Here is a 12,554-nt window from a genome sequence, read left to right as displayed (position 1 = left end):
ACACCTTAAGGATACAGAAATCTGTCCTTAGATTTACAGAGTTTCAGATACCAGTTCTTGTATGTTTTTTTCTCTTTAATTCCCTGAAGTTTAGGAATTGTTATAAGCCTCCAAAAGAAAATTAGTAGAGAGAGTCTCTGTTCTCCAGGATATTAAAATTAGTAGAGACAGTCTCTGTTCTCCAAGATATTAAAATTAGTAGAGAGAATCTCTTTTCTCCAGGATATTAAAGTTAGTAGAGAGAGTCTCTGTTCTTCAGGACATTGTCCCGCAAGTCCTGCCACTGAGGCCACTCTACTCTCTGGCATTTGCCTCCTCAGCTGTGGGAGGTACTGAGAGTTCTGATCTTCTTACCCTCAGCTGTTGTGCTCCAAGCACCCAAAATTGACCAAACTGGAAGAGAAAGTTGGGTCCAGCCTTGCATAATTTCCTTCTCTCTGGCTTTTCCATTTATGGCTACTCTGTTTGTTCTCCAGAATCTTCCAACAGTTCTTTAGAAAATGGACATATAGACACAGGGAGAGGAACAGCACACACTGGGGTCTGTTGGGGAGTGTGGAGGGAGGGAGAGCATCACGAAAAACAGCTAACGCATGCTGGGCTTAATACCTAGGTGATGGGTTGATGGGTCCAACAAATCACCATGACACACATTTACCTACACAACAAACCTGCATGTCCTGCGCATGTACCCCAGACCTTAAAATAAAATAAATAAATACATAAAGTAAAATAAAATACACAAAATGTTGTTCATGTTTAGAGTCATTCCCAGCAGGGGCTACTTCATCATGGTCAGATGGATAAACACCATAACCACATTCTGATTCTGACCCACTCAGTATTTGAACAAAATATGTCAATATTTACACACACACAAGAATGAATGATAAGAGGGTAATTGATTTGCAGTCTTTTCTAGTTACAGCAGTAGGTAACATGAACTGATCAAGAATTACCTGTATAATTAAGGATGCACTTTCATCAAGTTTTGCTTTTATATTTAATACTCTTAAAATATGTAATTTTTATGTTGTTTTAACAAGTTAAGCATTAAAAGCAATAGTAATAACACAATCAGAAACTTTAAAAATATGCAGTCTTAATGACATCATTTTAAGTTATATTTCTCAATTACCTATTTGTGTTGAAGAAGAGTATGATAGAGTGATTCCTTAAATGTTTCTATTCTAAAATTTATTGTGTAAGGTTAAAAAATAATACGTAGGAAAATAGAAGGGACTTGCAAATTCAAGAAATGTGTAATAATTTAACATTTTGACTGTTAAAAAGCTTTTCCTGATATTTTTTCATGTGGATGATTCTGGTGTAAAGCAGATGCGGTATTTCAATGCCCCTGTATGTGTATGAAACTGGTGTGACAGTTTTACTTGACATGTCAATGACATTGTTTGCAACTACTTAAACTTTGGAGAAAAATTTAGATACTTACTTACAAATGTGCAGTCTTTTACATTCATGAGCAAAGAGCTTGAAGACTGCTCCCTTCAATCATCCCTCTCCCTAGCAATGGTGTGATCGAAAACAGTTTCCTTCATTTGTCTTGGGTCCATTGCCTTTGAAGAAATTCATTTTGGGAAGCGTTCAATCTTGTTCTAGTTTACACAGATCACGTTCCAGGTGTAAGCCATACCCTCTATCCTCATGGCTTATTGCACAGCCTTGTGGCTGTTGTTGATTTTTATCTATCTTATGTTTAAGTAATTATTTTGCTAGAACACTTCCTTAAGCAGTTTGTCCAGAGAAGATCACCTGGTCGAATGTGTTCTATTGTGTTCCTTCAACATCTTGAATTATTCCTGTGCATTTTAATAATAGTGGTGGCACATACGAAGATTGCTCATATCTGTCCCATTCTTTATGTGTCAGCATTTGAATACTGGATCTAAGAAAATTTAATTATAAAAATAGGTTTTCTGTAAATAAGAAAAATCTCAGAATACTGACACAGATACAAACCTAGCACAAGAATGAGGACTTCGTTCATAAAAATGTTAAATTATTTTCAGAATTAACATGTGAATAGACTCATAAATTTCAATAAACTCAATTGTTTTTTTTCCCCCAAAGTGCTTTACTGAGGTGTAGTTGACATATAAAAACTGCATATTCAATATATACAACTTGATGAGTTTGGAGAGAAGTAGGCAGCTATGAAGCCATCACCACAATCTATGCCCTAAGGCTTTCTATTACTTCCAAAAGTCTCTTCCCACTCTGTGATGATGATGATGATGATGTTTGCAATAAGCACACTTAACATGAGCTGTATCCTCCTAGCAGATTTTCGGGTGTATCATACAATATTGTTAACTGTATGCTCTGTGCTGAACTGTAGAGCTCTAGGGCTTGTTCCTCTTTCATTAACACCTCCCTGTTTCCCTCTCCTCTCCTCCCAGCCTCTGGCAACCACCCTTCCACTTTCTGCTTCTGTAAGTTTCATTGTTTTAAATTCATTACATACATGGCATCTATCAAGCCATATTTGTCCTTCTGTATCCGGCCTATTTCAGAGTAACATCCTTGGGGTTTATCCATGTGGTTGCAAATGGCAGGATTTCCTTCTTCTTTAAGGCTGAATAATATTCCATGCTACATACATACCACATTGTCTTTACCATACATTCATCAAGGGACACTGGAGTTACATCAACGCCTTGGCTATTAAGAATAATGCTATAACTAACAAGAGAGTGCAGCTCTCCTTTGAGGTCTTCGCGTCAGTGCCTTTGGATATATGCTCAGAAGTGAGATTGCTGGATCCTTGGAGAACTCTATTCTTAATGTTTTGAGGCACCTGCACTGTCTCCCAGAGCAGCTCCATCACTTTCCATTCCCACCAACAGTGCACAAGGGTCCAGCTGCTCCACATCATCAACCCACACTTGTTGTTTTCTAGTTTTGTGGTTTTTTAGCCATCCCCACAGGTGCGAGGTGACAGCTCATTGTGACTTCGATTTGAATTTCCTGATTATTAATATCGTGGAGCGTCTTTTCACACGCTTGTTGTCCATTAACATGTCATCTTTAGAGATATGTACGCTCAAGCCCTTTGACCATTTTTAATTTTTTTTTTTTTTTGCTGTGCTTTTATTTTCGTTTTTGCTATTGAGTTGTGGAAGTCCTAGATGCCACCACAATGTAAAAAACTGTAGTTATATATAGAGTCCAGTGGTATTCTAAGAATCACTTACAAGTCACCATGGTAAATACCTGGTTCTTTTACCTAGTGGGAAACATCATCCTCAAACACGAAGTTCAATGGAATTTGTATGGATGCATAAACAACAAAGAAAGCCATTAAAACCTATAATTGAATGTTGTACCATGATAATCAAGGATTACACTTACAGTAAAACTTTTTGGTTTACCATGCTTTCTATAAAAGGGAAGGCCTAAAATAGTCTCCGAATGCATCCCCCATGTCTGAAACGGTGCGAGTAGCCATGGAAAGGCTGCATCCTCATGGGAACAGTCTGACCATTGAAACAGTAGGCTCGCTGGGGAAATGGTATATTTTACCTTGTGGGAAAGTCATGAGAAAACACACTTTGCTGGTTTGGAGGTTGCTGATGAAACAGGCCACCGCAAGGGGATTGCATTTCTGGTGGCAGAAATCTATTCCTTCAGGGCTTCCAAACTGGCAGTTGATACATTGCGGATGCTCGGGAGATTTCAGTCTCTACCAACTTTCTGGAAAATATATTTTTAATATAAAAGGGTGTTGACATTAAAAACGCATGCTAAGCAAGAGCAGAAGTGCTCCTCCGTACACTCACTGCTCACTCTCAGTGCCGTCTGTCTGGTGCCTTGACTCTCACTCTCCCGAGATGAAGTTAAACGCCGGGAGAGTTCACTGAAGCACTTTTAAAGGAGCCAACTTAGTATGGAAATCTCTTTACAATAGGCAATAACTAGCACAATTAATTCATGTAGGCTCCTGTTATAGCATCCTCAAACTATCACGTTTCCCTCATCCCTGAGGGAATTCATGCACCGGATATTTACCAAACACCTACTATGTGCCAGGCATTATGGTAAGTTCGGGGAACATGACAATGGAAAAGAAAAAAGGGAAAAAAAAACCTGCCCTCATAGGGACTGGTATTTTAATGAATCAAAAAGGGAGAGATTACAAAAAACAGATATAAAGGCCATAAATGACCCAGTTCTTTAGAGAATGGTGAGAGATGCATCCACAAAGAGAAAAAGTGAGCAAGACCAGCGGTCCAGGGTGCAGGGTGAGCAGGGCAGGCGGTGCCTTTACCACGAGCTTCGTTGTTGGGAGGTACTTTTTGTATAAACCGAGGAACAGATGGGGAAATCAGGCAGGCAGTGATCCCAGGGGACAGAGCTCCAGGAAGAGAGGAAAGCAGTGCTGAGGCCTCCAGACAGGAACACCGATGAGTATGTTCAAGGGGGAGTGAGGAGCCAGGGTGGCACGGCCTTCATGATGGAAGGAACTCCCCATGGAGAGGAAGGAGAGGAAGAGGACAGCCATGGGAGAGCCACTGCACTCACCCAGGTGGGAAGCGATGGTGGCTCCACCAGGGTGCCACCAAGGAGGGAAGGAGATGTGTCTGGACATGCACTGGGAGGATAATTGGTAGGATTGGATGTGATGTGTAAGATAAGGGAGAATCCAGGGGCCCTTCAAGGTTTTTGGCCTAAGCAACAGAAAGGATGGCATTGCCCTCACCTGAGGTGGGGTGGCTGCAGGGAGGACAGATTGGAAAGGAGATCAAAAGTTCCGTTTGGACATTTTGAATTCTCAATGACTACTGAGAGGAGAGGTTCATCTAAGAGGAGAGGCTCAGCGGACAGACCCTATGTGAGTTTTGGGGTCAGGGGAGTGATCTGAACCAAAAGTATGAATTTTGGAGTCAGTGGCATGAGGACGGTGTTTAAAGCCATGCTGACAGAGAAGAGGAGTGAATCAGGGAAAGAGTCTGGTTTCTTCGACATTCAGAAGCTGGGAACAGAGGGATCAGAAGAGGCAGCTGAGAACCAAAGAGCGGGACCCTAGAGGCCAAGTGAAGAGCAAGTTGTGAGCTGAAGGCGCTGTCCGTGTCGCCCTGTGTGGTGACATGCCCATGGAAACGGACCGAGAGGCACCGCTGGGACCGAGAGGCACCGCTGGGATCACCTGAGTGCTGCCCCCACAGAGTGGTATGGACTAAACGGTGGGGTGACGGCTGATGGGAGTGGGTGCAGAGCAATGGGGACGTAGCTTACTGAGAGTGTGGGTTGGGAGAATCTGTTTTGTTTTGTTTTACGATGGGTGAAATCACACGTCTATCTGCTGTCGGGAATGATCTGGCATCAGTGGTTCATTTTCCTTTGCTGGTAACAGGCTCCCAGGATGCTGTACACACACCCCTCCCTCGTGCATTTCAGAGGCTCCTCACCAGCCTTCTGATTCACATCCTCAAAGCAGGAAAGCCATGGTTGTTTGATGCAATCAGCCACACACCGCTATCTGGGAGTGACGACCGGCGTCCAAGACAGTCCTCCCAGGTCCTGGCTACTGTGGCTCTCCCTGCTCCAGCCTGCCCGCCTCATGCTGGGATCTGTGTGCTCAGCATACAGCAAAAGTAGGGGAATGGGCTTCTGAGACCAGCCCACAAGTGATCGCAGCTTCCTGCCAGGCAAATCCTTGCCCTCCTGGATCACTCACTTGGGACGCTGAAGCTTCCAATGGCCGCAGGAGTGCGCTTGGAAGCCTCACCTCCAGTCCCATCCAGTCCTCAGATAACTGCAGACCCAAGGGACCCCCTGAGCCTCGGTCAGCCAGCTAGGCTGCTCCCCAACTTCGGAGCCCAGAAACTGTGTGAGATGAGAAAGGGTTGTTTAATCTGCTGAAGTTGGAAGTGAACGGTTATGCAGCAACAGATAACCAATTCTCAGGGGCAGACAGGCTTGGGAGAATGATCTTGTCAACTGGAAGCACAGGTTTTCTTTGAGGCTTAGTTTCTACCAAGAAAACACAGAGATGGAAGATTCTAGACCACTCAGAGCCAACTTTTTTGTATAGTTTATTTCTGTGTCTTTGCAGAGGTTACTCAGGCAAAAGCATTGGTCTCCTGGCCGTTCACACACATAAGGCAGCATGTTTATCACACACTTGGTTACTCTCTGCAATGCTCCCTGTGGCTGGCACTATTCACCGTTTACATTTTCACCACCCCATCGGGAGGACACGTAGGCTTTAATTCCTACAGCCAGAGATTTCAGCAACGCCAGGCACAAGCTTCTTATGTCGTCTTTGAAGGAGCACAGATGATTTAAAAGAAAATAACACTAATAGCCAACACCAGGGACCCCTTTCTGCTTTATGGAAGCTCCCTCCACAGCGAATCCCATTGAATATTCATAGGAAGCCAGTGAGGTCTCTGTGGCCCCCACTGGCCTGACAAGGACAAAGAGGTCCCGGAAGGCACGGAGCCCACCTGGAGTCACAACGCCAGAGACTGCAATGATCCCAAGAGCAAAGCTGGCACAACAGGCTGTACCCTTTCACCGGAGGGTCACTGCCGTGCAGGAGAGGGGAGTGGTGTGGGCTGTGTGAGATTTCCTAGAGGTGCCTCTCGACATGGCCCTGCCAGCACCTTTGTTTGGTGGTTTAATCATCACCGTGGAATGGCTCCAAGTCTGAAGGGCTTTTTGAGCCTTTCTCTTGCTTTTCTTGCAGTGAGAACTCTGAATGAGGGACAGAGGAGAAGCAGATGCCAGATCCCCAAGAAGCACTCCAAGCCCTCTGGCAGTGGAGTTCCGAGAAGAAAGGAAAGAAGAAAGAACGGGGCGCAGTTTCCAGGTTCTGCCTGCCCCTCCTACCCCAGCACTTCCCTCCCGCCCTGAAGTCCTTCCAGAGGAGAGGCTATGAAACCTGTGGTCCCCATCTGAGGTAGACCGGGCAGGAAGCACGCACGTTTTGTTGCAAAGTGGAATGTGCTAGTGTGCCGTCTGCTCAACCCAGTGTCTTCTGCTTTGATTTCATTTTCATTGTTTTAAGAAGAAAATAAAAATCTCAAGGACTAAGTTCTCATACTGTAATTCCTGGAAATCATTCTGGAGTCAAATACTTTTGTCTGTTAAGAAAAAAAATAAAATGTAGAGATTTCCTGCAGCTCCGGGAGTGTCGCCAGCAGACAGGGGTTTCAGGCTCCCCCGGCCAGAACTTCTGAGCAACGTGGCAGCTGCCGGGACCGGGCCTCCGAGTGCAGAGAGCAGGCGTTGCCAGGAGCGGACTCAGACAGCGGAGGCCCCTCGCTGACCCTCTCTGGGGCCGCTGCAAAAGAAGAAGAAAAGCATAAGCTTCAACAATGCAAAACGAAGTAACCTTGAATTCTGATGAGGGGCGGTTACAATGGCAGCCTAGAAACCGAGTGTGGATTATAACACTCCAAACCCCATGTCAGCCTTTAGCGATTGTTATGCTGACCATCTTGCTAAAGGATGGCTTGGGTTTTTCCTTCTGTCGACTTCCCAGGGTGACAGATTATTCGGCAGTGTCACCATTTTGTAGATGTATTCGGGATTTCCAGTCATAAGCCATGGATGATGTTGAGGACCCTTTATTCCTGGCGGGTGCCCATAAGAGTCTGCAAACTGTACCCAAAAGGGCACAGGCACCCCTGAACTTTCCAGGCTGTCTGGGCACAGGGCTCACTAGAACTGTTAAAGCTGTCAAAGCATCTCTGACACATCCTTAGCCTGTGTTTGAAAACCTGCTGAGACGGGAGACTCCCCTCTACCAGAAACAGTGCATTCCGTCCACTGGGAGGGACGCAAGGCCAATCCAGGCTTCAAAGAGAGAGGTTCACCATATTCCAATAGTGACTACTGGGGATTTAGGGTTGGATCACCTTACCAGAGCTTGGAAGCTGCTTAGAAGTTAACATTAATTTTATTTTTCTTTAAAATAAAAGTCTAGCAGGAGGGCCAGGATTTGGGCAACTCGGTCCTTCACGAAAAGGATAACATTGATCAGCCACACTCCACATCCCCAGAGTTAAATGTAGGAACAGCTCTGACATCTGACTTAAGAATGAGTTCCTTGCATGATATTAAGGCAGATCCGCAGATCCACATAGATTAATCACCTTCACTTTCAGCTAGTAGCAGGACCCAACGAGGTAGCTGATGAGGAAGAGCCCCCGAGACTAGGCCCAGCGTGGGGCCATGGCCTTGGGATCCCAGCGACACCCCAGTGGTTCTGTGCTGCCAGCAGGCCCTGCCGCGTCGCCAGGCTGGAGCCTTGACTGTCAGCAGATGAGGCCACGGGTCGGGGTATCTCTCCCACCAGAACGACATCGTGGGGTGCTCACTATCCCCTGGTCCCGCTTCGGCACGACTGGTGCCGGCTCCCCGGGGGGCCATTGACTGTTTTCACACAAGTCAGTGAAGCCTCCCACAATGCACGATGTCCTTAACAAATACAACACAGCCCGCTGGTATTGCCTCTTCCTTCACTACCTTCTACAACTGCTTGTTGGAGAGGAGGAGCCTCCAGCTGCACTTAGCCACGGAGGTTTTTGTAAGAACATCCCACGGCATCATTTCCACAAGAGAACACATCCCAGCTCAACTCCAAGGAAAGGGCAGTTTTGAGAAGAATATGCTTGTGTTCTTGGACACAGCTCAGCAAATCCCTGACTTTAAAAAATGTGTAAGAAACAGAAATATAACATTGACTAAATATGCTTGCCAAGACGCACCTTCCTTGTGGCGAGACCCTTCCTTCTCCTCCCTGCCTGGGTGCTAGCAGGCTGGGAGCCCCAGCAGCAGAGCTCACGCATCATGATTGCAGGAACTGAGACCGGCCAGCCATTTGGAAGGGCGGGCAAAGAAAAGTGGAGAGACATTGGTCTCATGCTGCAAAATGAGTTATGAATAGTGAATCGTCAGCAATGCTGTCTCCACATGGACTGGAATTTGGACCTGTTGCTGGGACGCGCAGCTTTTGACCCAATGAGGACCATGCCCGGAAGGCTGTCAGAGCAGCAGGGACCTAGGTGGGGTGACCTGGTGGAACGGAGACACCTGCCGGCTCAGCAGCCACAGCAGCAACTGCCTTTCATGGGACAGCGATGTGGCAAGAATTTCCCACGGGTTCCAGGTTCCAGGGGAGCCTGTGTTGCTGGACCCTTTGCCACACCACCGCTCCTGGCTCAGGGAAACAAGAATTGGCCGAGTTCCAGGCCCTGCATGTGACAGGAGCTTCCCCCACCTCTCATGTGATCCTTGCGGCAGGCTAACGCGCAGGCCCTTCTGTTTTCCAGATTTTACCATTGAGAGGCGAAAGCCATGTTTTCAAATGTCAGAGTAGAAGGGAAGAGGCAGGATGCAAATCCAGGCCCGGCTGGCGCTGAAGCTGGTGCAGGTGCATCTGCAGGGCGCCACCGACAAGGGCAGGGAGGGCACTGCTGTGTTTCACGGCAGGGAAGCCCCCCCTCGATGCTCACATCACCCAGGTCATCTGGCTTTGAGGACATCCCTTCCTTCGAACCCAGGTCATCTGAACAGTGTGGCCTGAATCCCAGGTTGGGAGTGAGTAATTCATCATCCAAACTGATTAGAGAGCCTGAGGGAGGGACCTTCAAGTCAGGGGTAGAGGAGAAGAACGGGCTTTGTCTTCTAGAGCTGCCATAACAAAATGCAGAAGACTGGGCTGTTTTAACCACACAAGGGCCTCTGGACCCAGCACAGGCAGCTGGAAGCTGGGGGTCGAGTTGTGGGCAGGGCTGGTTCCTGGGGAAGGATCCCCTCCCGGCTGCAGACGGCCTCCCCTGGCTGCGTGCCCGCCTGGCTTTCCTCGCCGCTCACTCACCCTGGTGCCTCTTCGGCTTCTTAGAAGGACCCGCAGCAGATGAGGGCCCCGGCCTGGTGACCTCACTCACCCCCCGGCACGTGCTGAAAGGTGATCTCCAAATGCAGTCACCGGGGATTAGGGCTTCAGCACCGGAACCGGGGCGGACGTTCGGGCCTCAGCATCGAACCGGGGCGGACGTTCGGGCCTCAGCACCGGAACCGGGGCGGACGTTCGGGCTTCAGCATCGGAACAGGGACGGATGCAATTGAGTTCGTAGCAAATGTTATCTTCGGGATCCTCCGTCTTCCCCACTGACCCCGTGAGGCTCATTGTGAGGGGAAGGGAGTTCCATTTCTGCTAAAGCCATAAACTAGAGATCCTAAGAAATCGTGGGACCACCCAGTGCTGACTTGCATAATCTCCTGGTGGCATCCCTGTCTGCACCATCTCTCTCGAAGTCTGGCCTCAGGCCCCCAGCCTGGCACCGTGTCCTCCAGCCACCTCGGCTCCACTGCAGAGCTGCCTTATCCTCAGCACAGCCCCTATCTGCTCAGCATCTGCACCCGCACTTTGGTGACCTCCTCCTGTCCTCCCCACTCACCCTCTGGGAAAGGGGCTCCTACAGTCTGTTGGCCCTGCTGCCAGCTCTAACCCATTGATCCTATCACTGTTTTGGGGTCAGTCCCCCATCCTCCAGGTATCCAATCTCCCCACCTAACCGTATGTGAATTCCATGACAAATCATTTTTAACATCACCTTGCCTGCAATCTCACCATTTTTGAATTTCTGTTTGTTGAACTTGCTTGGCTAAATCTGATTCTCTTCCATCTCTGTGTTCAATTACACAACTGGTCATCACTGGTAAAAAGCTCAAAACCACCCACAGAGACAGTCCAGCAGGCCGCATCATGCCCCCAGCCAGCCTCCTGCATCTCCCTCACTGTCTCCTGCCCATCTCCTGGCTAACACTGGTGCCTTCTCCCTCTCCTTAACCTGCACCAGCTCGGGCGTCACCCTCATGCTGAGCTCCAACCTTGCTCTCTCCTGGTCCCTGGCAAGGTCTGGGTGATCTAGAGGAAGTCCCACTCTCGTCCCCGGGCCCTGTCCACGGATGCCCTGGCCCCTGAACCCAGGACCCTGCCTTCCACACCGGGGACCAGGACGCACATCCCCGCCCTGCAGAGCCAATTCGTGGCCTGGCCTGCCCGCCACCCACCGCCTACTACCCCCCGCAGCTTTCCGCCAACACAGCTCTGCTCACTCCTCAACTTCATTGTTTTTCTCCTGGATTTTTCCCATCAGCAAACACACATGCTGTTATTTGTCCCATTTTAAAACACAATCAAAATGAAACAGAGTACTTTGTACTGCACTTTCTGCCAGCCACCATCATCAAGCTCTTGGCCTGTGTAGCTGACCCCATGGCCAGGGCCTTCTTCGCATTCTCGCCACCCCAAATGCGAGCACCGCGGCGCCAAACCTGCTCTTCCCACTGTTGTCAACAACCCCAGCCTGGCCGAATCCAGTGATTCATTTCTGTCTTAATCTCTCCTGGGCTTTAGGCAGCGTTTAATGTGTGTGACCCCTTCCTCCTCCTGTCTGCAGCCTTCCTCAGGATCCACGCAGCACCCTCTCTCCCATCTCCCTCTCGGGAGCACGTCTCCAGCTCCCAACCTGCCCTCTCTATTCTCAGGGCATCCCCGCTGCAGGCGTCACCCTCTGACGTGTCGTGCCGTCCGCCCCTCACTCACCGTATCTATGCTTTATTACCTGCCTTGGCTTGTACAGTGTCTGCTTCAAAAGGGGTTCTTCCAAGGTCTTATTTTCAATTGATCAATTCTAAGGATGTGGAGAAAGGCATGTACCGGAGGGAGCTGGGCACACGCAGGCTTGTTGTTGGATGGAGGAGAGGCAGCGTCCCCTGCACGCCTGGCTGGTCCCCATCTCCAGGCCCTGTGCCAACCGCTTCTCATCTTATCCTCTGACGGAGCCAGCCCACCCACCACATGGACATGGGTGTTGTCTGTGGACCAACGTCAGTACATAGACCCATAGACCTGGTTGTTCTCCTCGGCCCAGAGGGCCTGGGGCTGGGGCACCGCCCTGGGGAGGTCCTGCCTCAGGCCATGCAGTTCCCAGGCTCCTTTCTGGGAGGGGCTGGTTCTCACAAAGGGGGAAAATCATGAAATGGCAAACCTGAGTCACGGCAGCGCAGACGACAGCCCCTGAAGGCATAAGCAGGAAAGGCATAACGCTTTCCAAAAGAGAAAACGAGATGGACTTTACTGACTCACGACTGAGTTCTGAGATCACTGGCTCTTGCACATGTGTCCATGCTGTTGTGAGTCACGGAGGAAAATGGAAGAACCAAATGACCAAGTGGCAGGGTCTGCAAGAGTCTCTCACTGCAGGACAGGCTGCCCTGAGGAGATGCTGCCCAGGCCTGGGTGCCCCGGGCCAAAGGCCTGACCCTCACAGGGCTGTATCCTATGGATAAGAAGTGGCACTGGACTGCTCATTGACAGGTAGGAACTGTGCACTGAGAGGTGGGAACTGCTGACTGGGGGTAGGAACTGCTGGCTGAGGGGTGGGAACTGCCTGCTGAGGGGTGGGAACTGCCGGCTGGGGGTGGGAACTGCCGGCCGAGGGGTGGGAACTACCTGCTGAGGGGTAGAAACTGCCTCTTGAGGGGTGGGAAATGCTGGCCGGGAGATGGGAACT

The 12,554-nt window shown here is 49.0% G+C and overlaps 1 long non-coding RNA gene across 1 annotated transcript; it reads right to left on the bottom strand.

Annotated features, from left to right (window-relative positions):
* Positions 1-6,056: 6,056 nt before the first annotated feature.
* LOC115896965 lies at positions 6,057-11,800 on the bottom strand. The gene is made up of 3 exons (XR_004056919.1): positions 11,604-11,800; positions 9,851-10,068; positions 6,057-7,309 (listed from the first exon to the last, which is right to left on the bottom strand). It is a non-coding gene; the product is annotated as an uncharacterized LOC115896965 (long non-coding RNA).
* Positions 11,801-12,554: the final 754 nt, after the last annotated feature.

The sequence above is a fragment of the Rhinopithecus roxellana genome, chromosome 4, assembly GCF_007565055.1.
Source record: "Rhinopithecus roxellana isolate Shanxi Qingling chromosome 4, ASM756505v1, whole genome shotgun sequence".
Taxonomy (NCBI): domain Eukaryota; kingdom Metazoa; phylum Chordata; class Mammalia; order Primates; family Cercopithecidae; genus Rhinopithecus; species Rhinopithecus roxellana.
This window is presented reverse-complemented; position numbering and strand designations above follow the sequence as displayed.